Here is a 12,022-nt window from a genome sequence, read left to right on the forward strand (position 1 = left end):
AGGTAGGTTTTAAGGAAAGTCTTAAAGGAGGAGGGAGAGGCGGAGAGGTGGAGAGGTTTAGGAAGGGAATTCCAGAGCTTAGGGTCCAGGCAGTTGAAGGCACGGCCACCAATGGTGGGGCAATTAAAATTAGGGAAGTGCAAGAGGCCAGAATTAGAGGAGGGCAGATATCTCAGAGGGTTGTGGGGCTGGAGGAGTTTACAGAGAGGGGCGAGGAAATGGAGGGATTTGAACATAAGCATGAAAACGCTAAAACTGAGGAGTGAATGTGAAATGGACGAGCGGAATGTTGTGGGGAAAAAATTGAAACAGCCCAAGATTTATAATCTAGGAAGAAGGTATTAAGGGGCCCTCAGTGAAGCAATATAAAGTAGTAAATGGTATTTCTAACACCCACTATCTCAGCTCGTCTGCTGCTGAAGCCCTCATCAAGGCCTTTGTAACCTCCAGACTCAACTATTTCAACACTCTCCTGGCCATCCACCATAAACCTCAGCTCATCCACATCTCTGCTGCCTGCATCCCATCCCAAACGAACTCCTGGTCTCCCATCATTCCCTGCTCCCAGTTCCCCAATGCCTCAAATTATAAATTCCTTTCCTTGTTCTTAAATCTGATCCATGACATCTGCTTTCCCTATCTCTGTAACTTCCTCCAGCCCTATAACCCTCATCACCAACTCCTCGATCGCTGGGCTTGTCCCTCCATCAATCCCTTCACCCCACGATTGGCGGCCATGTCTGGGCCGCACACACTGGCATTCCCTCCCTAAATCTCTCCGCCTTTCTCTCCTTTAAGATCCTCCTTAAATCCCACTTCCACAACCAAGCTTCTTATCACCTCCCCACAGCTCCCACGCCTCCAGCTAATATATTTCTTTAGCGCAACCTTTAGTTTTTTTTACATCTCTTGCGAAATGCCTTGGAACATTTTTCTACATCCAAAGGCGCTATGTAGATGTGAGCTGTTGTTCTTGGTGAGAGCGCAGGTTACTGTGCCTTATTTAAGTAGGATCGGAGGATTGAAATGGATGTGAACATAAGGCAGGAAAAGACCAGCTGCTTCAGCAAACCTGCCCACACACTGTGCTGACTGGACACATCCCACCCCGAACGCCCAGCCACTCTGTCCCCTCCCTCCTCATCCCCACCCTCTCTCCCTCCCCTCCACCTCCCCTCCTCATCCTCCTCCCACCTTCGCCCAACCCTTCCTCCAATCCCCTCCTCATCCTCCCACCCTCTCCCACCCCCTTCCTTCACTCCCCTCCACACCCCTCCTCATCCCCTCCCACCCTCCCCCTCCCCCTCCTCATTCCCCTCCAACAATACTGTAGCAGGATTCATTATGAAATAAATCAGATCCATGTTCGTCTTTTGGACAAGACGCCCTGTCTGTCCCCTCAGGTAGAAGCAAAAGATCCCATGGCACTGTTTCAAAGAAGAGCAGGGGAGTTCTCCCCGATGTCCTGGCGAATGTTTATCCCTCGACTAAGCACAAAAACAGATTATTTGGCCATTATCACATACCTGTCTGTGGAATCTTGCTGTGCACAAATTGGCCACCACATTTCCTACGTTATAAAAGTGAGTACACTTCAAAAGTATCTCATTGGTTGTAAAGTGCTTTGCGACATCTTGAGGTCGTGACAGGCACTATTTAAATGCAGGTCTTTCTTTTTGTTCTATTTTTGTTGGTGATATGTCAGGCCCCTTTGAGAGCAGCAGGATCCACAGTGCGGTTTTTTCTCACTTCTCCCATTTTATGCTGTCATGTTGTGGAGTTCTGAATGGGGAGTAATGATTTCTGAAAAATAGGCAATGAAAATAAATTGGATGAAATCAAATGCAAGGTTTAATGGAGCTTTGTTATTAAACTGCAGGACTTGTGACTCAGCTAGCCAGGCACCAGGTGGCAGTATTACCCACCTTTTGAAAAATTGTTTAAAGGTTGAGACTTTAGTTGGCAGAAATTGTTCTATTTTCCCGGCAATGACTAGTAAACTCATTCAACTCACAGACGTATACTGTAACTTGGGGTGAGTGCTAACTAGAAACATATTTTCCAAATGACACAGAAGAAACTGTTTCCACTGGCTAGAGGGTCAGTAACCAGAGGATCCGGATTTGAGGTGATTGGCGAAAGAACCAGAGGGGGAGATGAGGATAAACCTTTTTACACAGCGAGTTGTTGTGATCTGGAACGCGCTGCCTGAAAGGGCGGTGGAAGCAGATTCAATAGTGACTTTCAAAAGGGAATTGGATAAATACTTGCAAAGAAAAGGGCGGCACAGTGGCGCAGTGGTTAGCACCGCAGCCTCACAGCTCCAGCGACCCGGGTTCAATTCTGGGTACTGCCTGTGTGGAGTTTGCAAGTTCTCCCTGTGTCTGCGTGGGTTTCCTCCGGGTGCTCCGGTTTCCTCCCACATGCCAAAGACTTGCAGGTTGATAGGTTAATTGGCCATTATAAATTGCCCCTAGTATAGGTAGGTGGTAGGGAAATATTGGGACAGGTGGGGATGTGGTAGGAATGTAGGATTAGTGTAATATGGGTGGTTGATGGTCAGCACAGACTCGGTGGGCCGAAGGGCCTGTTTCAGTGCTGTATCTCTAAAACTAAACTAAAAAAAAATGCCAGGTTATGGGGAAAGAGCAGGGAGTGGGACTAATTGGATAACTCTTTCAAAGAGATGGCACAGACACGATGGGCCGAATGGCCTCCTTCTGTGCTGTAAGTTTCTATGATTTTAACTAGGAGCTATACCTTTTGTGGGAGTCGTTGGACATTGGAATAAGTTGGCAGCTTGTGTGGTGTGTGTGGTCTGACTGCGAACATTCGTAAGGAAACTGGACGTGATCTTGGCATGGAATCATTATAACAACCAACAGAAAGTATTTGACAATCAAACCCTTGCAGAAGTTGAAAGTCTCCGGACTGTATGTGGACGTGCATCACCTCTGAGATGCAGGAGTAAGAACTTGTTGCCTCCTCCTGTACCAGGCTGCAGCATCACAATTAATTAGATAGCGGAAAATTATTGCAATTAAGATGAGCTCCATTTAGCAGATATCAAGTGTGTCAAATAGACATTGGGCCAAGTGGATTTACATTACTGTCACGTATTAATCTATTTTATTTGCAATATTTAAGGCCCTGTGCTTTTATGCAGGCAAGCAGTATGCTTGATTAATAGCACAGCATCGCTGCCCATCTCAGTCGCTGAGGAACGTCTATTAGTGGTAGATGTGTAGCAATAGGTGCAGCAGCTATCCTCTCTCCCCTCACTGACAAACAGCAGCAAGAGTTCTTTTACCTCTGAGATTAACATAGGAGCAGGAAGAGGCCATTCAGCCCTTTGAGCCTGTTCCATCATTCAATGAGGTCATGGCTGATCTGTATCCAAACTCCATGCACCCGTCTTGGCTCCATATTCTCTTAGTTCCTTGTCTAACAAAAATCAATCCATCTCAGATTTAAAATGCTTAATTGAGTCCCAGTGTTTACTGCTTTTTGCGGGAGAGAGTTCCACACTTCAACCAGCCTTTGTGTGAAGTAGTGTTTCCTAACGTCTCTCCTGAAGGGCCGGGCTCTGATTTTAAGGTTATGCCCCCTTGCCCTTGACTCCCCGAGCAGCAGGAAAAGCTTCTCTCCATCTGTCCCAGTTGTATATTCAGTGCCGAGGGTCTGAGCCAGATTGAAAGGTGAATCCAGGCCCACTAACTGGGCCAAAATCCTCTTTCTGGTCACTAGGGGCCATTTCTGTATTTGTCGTGCATGCCTTAGTAGGTTGAGCTCTCCCTTCTGAGTTAGAAGATTGTGGGTTCAAATCCTACTCCAGCAAGTTGAGTACATAATCCACACTGACGCTCCAGTGCAGCCCTGAGAGAGTGATGGCCTGCCAGAAGTGCTGTCTTTCGGATGAGATGTTAAACTGAGGCTACATCTGCCGTCCGAGGTGAACGTAAAAGATCCCATGGCCATTATTTTGAAGAAGAGCAGGTGAGTTCTCCCCCGTGTCCTGGCCAATATTTATCCCTCAATCAACATCAACAAAGCAGATTATCTGCTCATTATCATATTACTGTTCGTGGGAGCTTGCTGTGCACAAATCGGCTGCTGCATTTCCTATATTACAAGATTGACTACACTGCAAAGAGTGTCTGTAGAATGCTTTGAGATGTCGTGGTGTCGTTAAAGGCGCTATATAAATGTAAGTTCTTTCTTTGAACTCTCAATTCTCTTTAGTCAGTTTTGTTGGTGCAACAGCACTCTTAGTGGTCAAATGCAGTACTGCAAGCCTTAATATACAAGCTCATCAACGGAGTTTCCAATCCGCATTGTAGCCTGTTGTCATGGCGAAGAGAGTTATGAATCAAAGGATATCTGACATTTGTGGAATGTCCTATTCCGGTGCATTTCCGAGGAAAAGCCTTGATTGATTTCTTGCTGGAATGAAGAATGCAGCATAAATATTTCCCCATCAATCTGCTTGGGTGTTTAACACAAACAGCCTTAAACAGTGGGCAAAGAGTAAAAAGCCAAAAGCACAAAATACAGAAGGCAGATTGAATAATCTTCGAACTTGTAGACTCAGTCAGTTTTAATGGAAAGGCTGTCTGACGCCAGCAGCACTGTCTGGGGTTGATGTTCTTGAGCAGTTAATGCGAATGAAACTTAGGCCAACATTTACTGCCCATCCTAATTGCATTTGAGAAGCTGGTGGTGAGCTGCCTTCTTGAACCGCTGCAGTCCATGTAGGGTAGGTATACCCACAGTGCTGTTAGGGAGGGAGTTCCAGGATTTTGACCCAGTGACAGTGAAGGAACGGCGATATAGTTCCAAGTCAGGATGGTGTGTGACTTGGAGGGGAACTTGCAGGTGGTGGTGTTCCCATGCATCTGCTGCTGTTGTCCTTCTCGGTGATAGAGGTCGTGGGGAGAAGGTGCTGTGGCGAGTTGCTGCAGTGCATCTTGTAAGTCATAGAAATAATAGAATTATAGAAAATCTACACTACAGAAAGAGGCCATTTGGCCCATTGTGTCTGTGACAGACAATGAAGATCTACCCAGCCTAATCCCACCTTCTTGCTCTAAGTCCGTCGCCTTGCAGGTCACAGCTCTTCAAGTAGATGTTGTGGGATGACCTTAAGAGCGGAGCACCTTAAGAAGCTGTAAGTGAAGGTCACTGGAGGAAGTGATGTCATGTCACACATGACCAGGGAGTTGTGGGTGTAGCCCGACAGAGTAAGATATGTTTAGGTGTGGCTCGTGCAGTAACTGTTTGTATATATATATAATCTAGTTACGTTTTAAAAAGCCACATTTTCTTTGAATATCACTTGTAATCCTATGAGTTTTATAATAGTTCACATATCAAAGGAACAAGTAATATTACATGCAGGCAATGTTTGGGATGTTTCTTGTTTTGCAGACCACCAAATATTACATTGTACAACGTTTGATTTTTTTCTGAAGAACACACTAACTGATTGCCTACTTGCAGTGGAGAGCAGTTAGCAGGAGAACCCACAACCGTGCAGTGAGCTAGGGCCACAGACAGGACCCTGGGAGGTGTTGAAACTCTCTGAGTACAGCAGGCAATTTGCCAGGAGATCAGAGCTTTGAACAGGTCTGGTACCAGGTTGAAAAATTTGAAAAGCAGTTGCTGAAGCCATTACTGTTTTAGTTTTCCCAGTCTTTTTGCTTCATGGACAGGACCTTACCCGAAAAGAGAGGGCGACGATTGTGACGTCCGATATAAACTGGGCAGCAAAATGGGCACATCGGACACCCTGAGCAAGTTACCTAAATAAAGATGCAGATGTCTCGCGAGATTTGCATGTCCACGGTGTGGTGCTGAGATTGAGGATATCCTGAAAATCAACTTCGAGTTTTGGACCCCACAAATGCGAGCAACTAAGAGATGAGATGGCACGTGATGCTACCCAATCATTGTTGTGGAAGGTGATTGTGGAAGGATGGCCTGACATCATACAGGAAGTGAGCATCTACGCTGTTTCTGGCTGTATCAAGACGAGCTCAGTATATCACAAGGGGTGATTCTCATAGGGAAACAAGTCCTGATACCCGAAGCTCTGCATTCTGATATTCTAACCCAACTGCATCAAGGGCAGTTAGGAGTAGAATGTACCAGGCGGCTTGCCAGATAGACGGTCTACTGGAATCAACAGTGATGCTGAGATGGTGGTGAAATCCTGTGAGGCATGTCAAAGTTGTCAGCCAAATCAACAGAAGGACCCCTTGATCTCACGTGAAACACGTTCACATCATGGGCAAAGATTGGCACAGATTTATTTCACATTCAAGGTGATTTTCTCCATGTTGGAGATTACATCAACAAGTTTCCAACCATCAAGCAGCGATGAGATACATCAAGTGCAGTGGTTGCTGATACCGTCAGTGCTCTGTTCAGCCTATTTGGTGTGCCAGAAGAAATTATCTCCGATAATGGGCTGCAACATGCAGATAGACCATTCCAAGACATGTGTGCCAGGTGGGGAGTCCGTCACGTGACATCATTGCCGCATTATCCACAACCCAAAGGTTGAACACATTGTACGCACCATCAAATTGTTAATTTTAAAGTGTAGGCAGACGGGACAAGATCTCAACGTTGCAATGCTACACCTCTGGGTACTCCATTGGACATGGGCTTACCGCCATATATAGATAATATATATATATATATGTTCTCGTGAGCTTATAATAAAAACCCACATTTTCTTTGGATATTACTTGTATTCCTGTGAGTCTAACAATCGTTCACATATCAAAGGAACAAGTAATATTTCATAGATAATATAAAATAAAAAGAGAAAGTGCTGGAAATACTCAGCAGAAAGTTCTGATGAAAGATCACCGACCTGAAACGTTAACTCTGTTTCTCTCTTCACAGATGCTGCCTGACCTGCTGAGTATTCCCAGCACTTTCTGTTTTTATTTCAGTTTTCCAGCATCTGCAGTATTTTGCTTTTATACAAGTAATATTACAATAGACTTTCGAGTACTTTTTAAATGTGGGCTGGAACCTCACGCTCCCCAAACGAGCTGGATGGTGGCAGGGGTGAAGGAGGCGTCAAATTGAGTGGGAGACGGGGGGGGGGGGGGCCATTCCTGACCCCCTCCTGCCCCCGTTGCAAATTTATGCGGGGCGGCGAAAGCGGGATGCAGCCCGTCCCAGGTCAATCAAGGCCCTTAAGTGGCCAATTAACCGGCACTTAAGGGCCTCCACCCATCGCCGTGGGTATTTTACCTGTTCCGACCAGGTGAGAAAGGGGTCTAGGGTTCCCTCTTAGCCTTCACCTGGTCTTACCATAACAGGGTTTAATTTATAGCTTGTTTTTTAGCTCCCCCTTGGTGAATCCTTGTTCACCACTTTCTAATTATAAGACAAAGAAACCAGCACAAACAGACTTTCCTAGGTTTAAAGAAGAAAAGTTGAAATTTAGTAAACATAAACCTAAACTCTAATTCGGTTGATGCCTACGGATACACAATGTGCCCATGCTCGCATGCACACGTGATACACACATGCAACTAGAGACAGAAAAGAGCAGAAGAAATGAAGTGGAAAAGTTTGAGGCAATATCTGAAGAGTTTTTATTATGGCTCTTCAAGCTCGCTGTAGAGCCCTTGATTGTAGATCGATCTTGCTTTTCGTTGGGGCCCAGTATTCTTTTTTAACCCTTGTTCGCTGTCAGAGACTTTTCTCTCTTGGGGTTTGTGTGTCTTCAGTGGATTCAGAGGCTTGCGAGAAAGAGATGGGAGCAGGCAGACAGGACAGGCTGTGGTGAGCCAGCCAGGAGAGATCTTCTCAGTCCAGGAGCATTCTGCTTTCTGCCCAAACTGTTTGTACAAATTCCAGAAAATCAGGTCGCCCAGCAGGCTAGTCATGTGACTAGCTGGTTTGACCATGTCCATTTGTGTATTCGGCCATCTTAGCAGTCGACCTGGAAAGCGAGCTCCCCCACCTTCAAAGTCTGGTGATCAAAGGTCCATTGTGGTTTGAATGTGTCAGGGAATACTGCTTTGTCCTTCCAATCACTGTCAGTTAATATGCAAATGTCTTTTCCAACCATGGCATATCTGCTTAAGAAGTCCTTTCTTCACTCCAGTAACAGTTTAAAAATCAATTCTCATGACAAAATTAATGTGCCTCATCCTTGGCAGCTGGGGGCCTAGCATGACATACCGTTGAAACCAGGTGAAACCAGGCGACCTTCTTGCAAGCTGGTGGGGGAACCCTCCAGATCAGGCACCCTGTGCCCCATGGAGGGCCGGTCCTGATGCCCCAACTGTCCCCAACGCACAACATTCCTGCCGCTCCCCCCAACCAACCTCCCTTGCCTCACCAGGGCCCGACCGATTGTCCCCAGCGAGACCCTAAAAAGTTACCTTTTTTCTGGCGCTGTCCTTCATCTTCTTCTGATGGCTGGATGTAGTTCCAGCAGTGGCCACCACTCCCAGTGGCGCTGCTGGGACTAAGAGCTGTCGGCCCGCTGATTGGCCAACAGCTCCATTAGGCGGGACTTCCTGCTTCAAGAAGGTGGAAGTCCTAACCAAGACAATTAAAGGCCTGGGGAGCAAAAAATCCCAGTCTGGCTCCCCAGGCTCAGCGAAGGCGGGCTCGCCACCGTGGACGGAGCCTCCCGCCCAATGAAAAATTCCAACCTTATTGAGAGTTTCTGCCTCAATTGCCCTTTCAAACAATGAGTTCCAGGTCCCTCCCACCCTCTGGGTGAAAAAGTGTTTCCTCATCTCCCCTCTAATCCTTCTACCAATTACTTTAAATCTATGCCCAAATCTGTTGGCACTAATCAAACAGAGGCAGCTTCGGTGGATCGGACACATCCGCAGGATGGAAGACAGTCACATACCCAAGGATCTTCTGTATGGTGAGGTAGCTGGGGCCAGACGCCCAGTGGGGTGTCCAGAGGTCCTCTTCAAGGATGCTTGCAAGTGTGACATGAAGGCCCTAAATGTCAACTATCGCACCTGGGAGTCACTAGCTGGTGAGACACATCCTGTGGACTGGTGTGCACTACTATGACAACCAGTTTCTACAGCAGCTTGGTAACAGGCTCCAGCATCAAAAACAACTCACAGAGTCACTTGGCAGCTTCACGTGCAGCACTTGTGGCAGAAGCTGCTTATCAAGGATTGGCCTTCACAGCCATCAGCAAAGGTGAACCAAGAGAGGACACCTCACCAAAATGGATTGTTTGCTGTGTGTCCATCATCTCTTTCATGGATGGAAGGATGCTAACCATTCCCCTGGTTTTTTGAGCCCTCTGCTAAGGTAAATAGGTCGTCCCTATTTACTGTATCCAGGCCCCTCATAATTTTATACACCTCAATTAAGTCACCCCTTAGTCTCCTCTGATCCAAGGAAAATAACCCAAGCCTATTTAATCTTTAGTACACGCTGCTGCCACTGTGCGTCGGTTGTGGAGGGAGTGAGTGTTGAAGGTGGTGGATGGGGTGCCAATCAAGCGGGCTTCTTTATCCTGGATAGTGTCGAGCTTCTTGAGTGTTGGAGCTGCACCCATCCAGGCAAGTGGAGAGTATTCCATCACACTCCTGACTTGTGCCTTGTAGATGGTGGACAGGCTTTGGGGAGTCAGGAGGTGAGAGGGCAAATGGGCCTCAGTTTAACATCTCACCCGATAACCGAATGCAGACCATGTATCAGGGAGGATGTGACTCCTTGGCGATTGTGTACAGTGATATCTGCTAAACACTGTCTGCTGACTGGCCACAGCCTCAAGTAATGGGCTTTTAAATAGAACCATTGAATTGTCATTAAACATGTTCCACTGGATTATTGATACTGGTGTACTCTCCATGGAATCATGATCAATATATATATAACCCTTAAAACAGTTGCCTGGATGATTAATTCTGTTTCATGGCTGTGTGATGCTATTTACATCAAGAGCTTTCACAAGTAATCACAGCGTGACAAGGTTATACAGAGGATAAGATGCTGACAGCAAAGAGGACCATCTGCTTCCTGGCTTCTAATATTTAGACATGTTTCTGAATGGCCCTTGTGGTCAGATAGAATGTCCAGCATAGAAACAGGCCATTCAGCCCAATAGGTCTATGCTGGTGTTAATGCTCCACACGAGCCTCCTCCCACCCTCTCTTCACCTCACCCTATCAGCACATCCTTCTCTTCCTTTTCTCCCTCATGTGTTCATCCAGCTTCGCCTTCAATGTATCTATACTATTCACCTCCGCCACTCCATGTGGTAGCGCGTTCTACATTCTCATCACTCTTAATGTCTTTGGAATTTGATGCTGCAGTAATGAGTGGTTTTGGACTGTGTGTTGGTTCAAGTCTCTCTTTCCTTTCCCTCCCGCTCCCTCTCCTCCCCCCACTGCATGTAATCTCCAGCAAGATTAAAAACGGGGGGAAAACCCAGGGACAATAAGGCAGAAAATACTTCCGCAAATTCCTCTGTAACTTCCTCAGACAATGCGAATCAATCCAGGAGATCTCACGGACTAAGTGTTATCTGTACTGACACTGACCTTCTACACGATGTGATCTCTCCCTGTCTGGAACCGGTCCATACGAACATATGAATTAGGAGCAGGAGTAGGCCATTCGGCCCCTCAAATCTTCTCTGCCATGCGACAAGATTATGGCTGATCTTATTGTAACCTCAACTCCACATTCCTATAGCTCCCTCTTGACAGCAGAGTGTAGCACCCAGGACACTAGCTGGTAACACATTCCAGAGACTCTACTCTAACTAAATATTAATAAAATGTACAAAGAATTTAGTGGCAATATCATATGCATACATATTTTATTGAGCTGTTTGGTTGCAACTCCAGTTTTGTTGATGTCAGACAAAAATATCTGAAAACTAACGTTTCCTATTCTGTCCTAACCTCTAGTGACCTTTAATTGATTGGCTGCAGATCACAGCAGCTGCTAATCACTCAGTGACATCAATTAATGAAGTAACATCTCATAATAGAGCTGTAATGGATCATTAGGAACTGCCCTCGGCTCCAGCCCCAGAAACAACATTTCAGATTGTTGGAAGTGTTTTATGCTATCTGGACTAGTGGAATGGGATTTTGATCAAAACCTGCAGGAATACCCAGGTTCTGCTCAAGCTCCTGTTCCCAATTCAAATTGACATCATAATCCAGATGACACTCACTGTTTCAGTACTGAGGGAGTGCTGTACTGTCAGAGATGCTGTCCTTTGGATGAGACGATAAACAGGGGCACCCATCTTCTCCCTCAGGTGGATGTAAAAGATTCCATGTTTCAAAGAAGAGCAAGGGAGTTCTCCCTGGTGTCCTGGCCAATATTAATCCCTCAATATCACATTGCTGTTTGTGGGAGCTTGCTGTGCACAAATTGGCTGCCACAGTTCCCACACTACAACAGTGACTGCACTTCAACAATACGTCATTAGACATCCTGAGGACATGAACGGAGCTATAGAAATATACACCTTTCCTTCTTTCAGACTGTGAATCCACACAAAATTGGTCTTTTTTTTCTCTGTCTTTGTATTCTTTTTCATACTCCCACACTCATATACTCGCACTTACAATCACATGTGTACTCTCAAACACTCGCACACTCACTTAGGCACATTCACATGCACTCATAAACACATTCTCACACTCACACACACTCACGCACATGCTCACACACATTCACAGTCATTCACACTCACTCGCACACACTCATACTCAGACACACACACACACACTCACATACACATATTTACACTCACACTCACTCACACACACTCTCACAATCAGACAAACACTCACACACACAAACACACACACTCAGCACATACGAATTAGGAGCAGGAGTAGGCCACTCGGCCCCTTGAGCCTGCTCCGCCATTCAATAAGTTCATGGCTGAACTGATTACTCCACATTCCCACCTACCCACGATAACCTTCCACCCCCCTTTGCTTATCAAAAATCTATCTACCTCTGCCTTAAAAATATTCAAAGACTC

Source organism: Heterodontus francisci, chromosome 23 (assembly GCF_036365525.1).
Source record: "Heterodontus francisci isolate sHetFra1 chromosome 23, sHetFra1.hap1, whole genome shotgun sequence".
NCBI lineage: Eukaryota > Metazoa > Chordata > Chondrichthyes > Heterodontiformes > Heterodontidae > Heterodontus > Heterodontus francisci.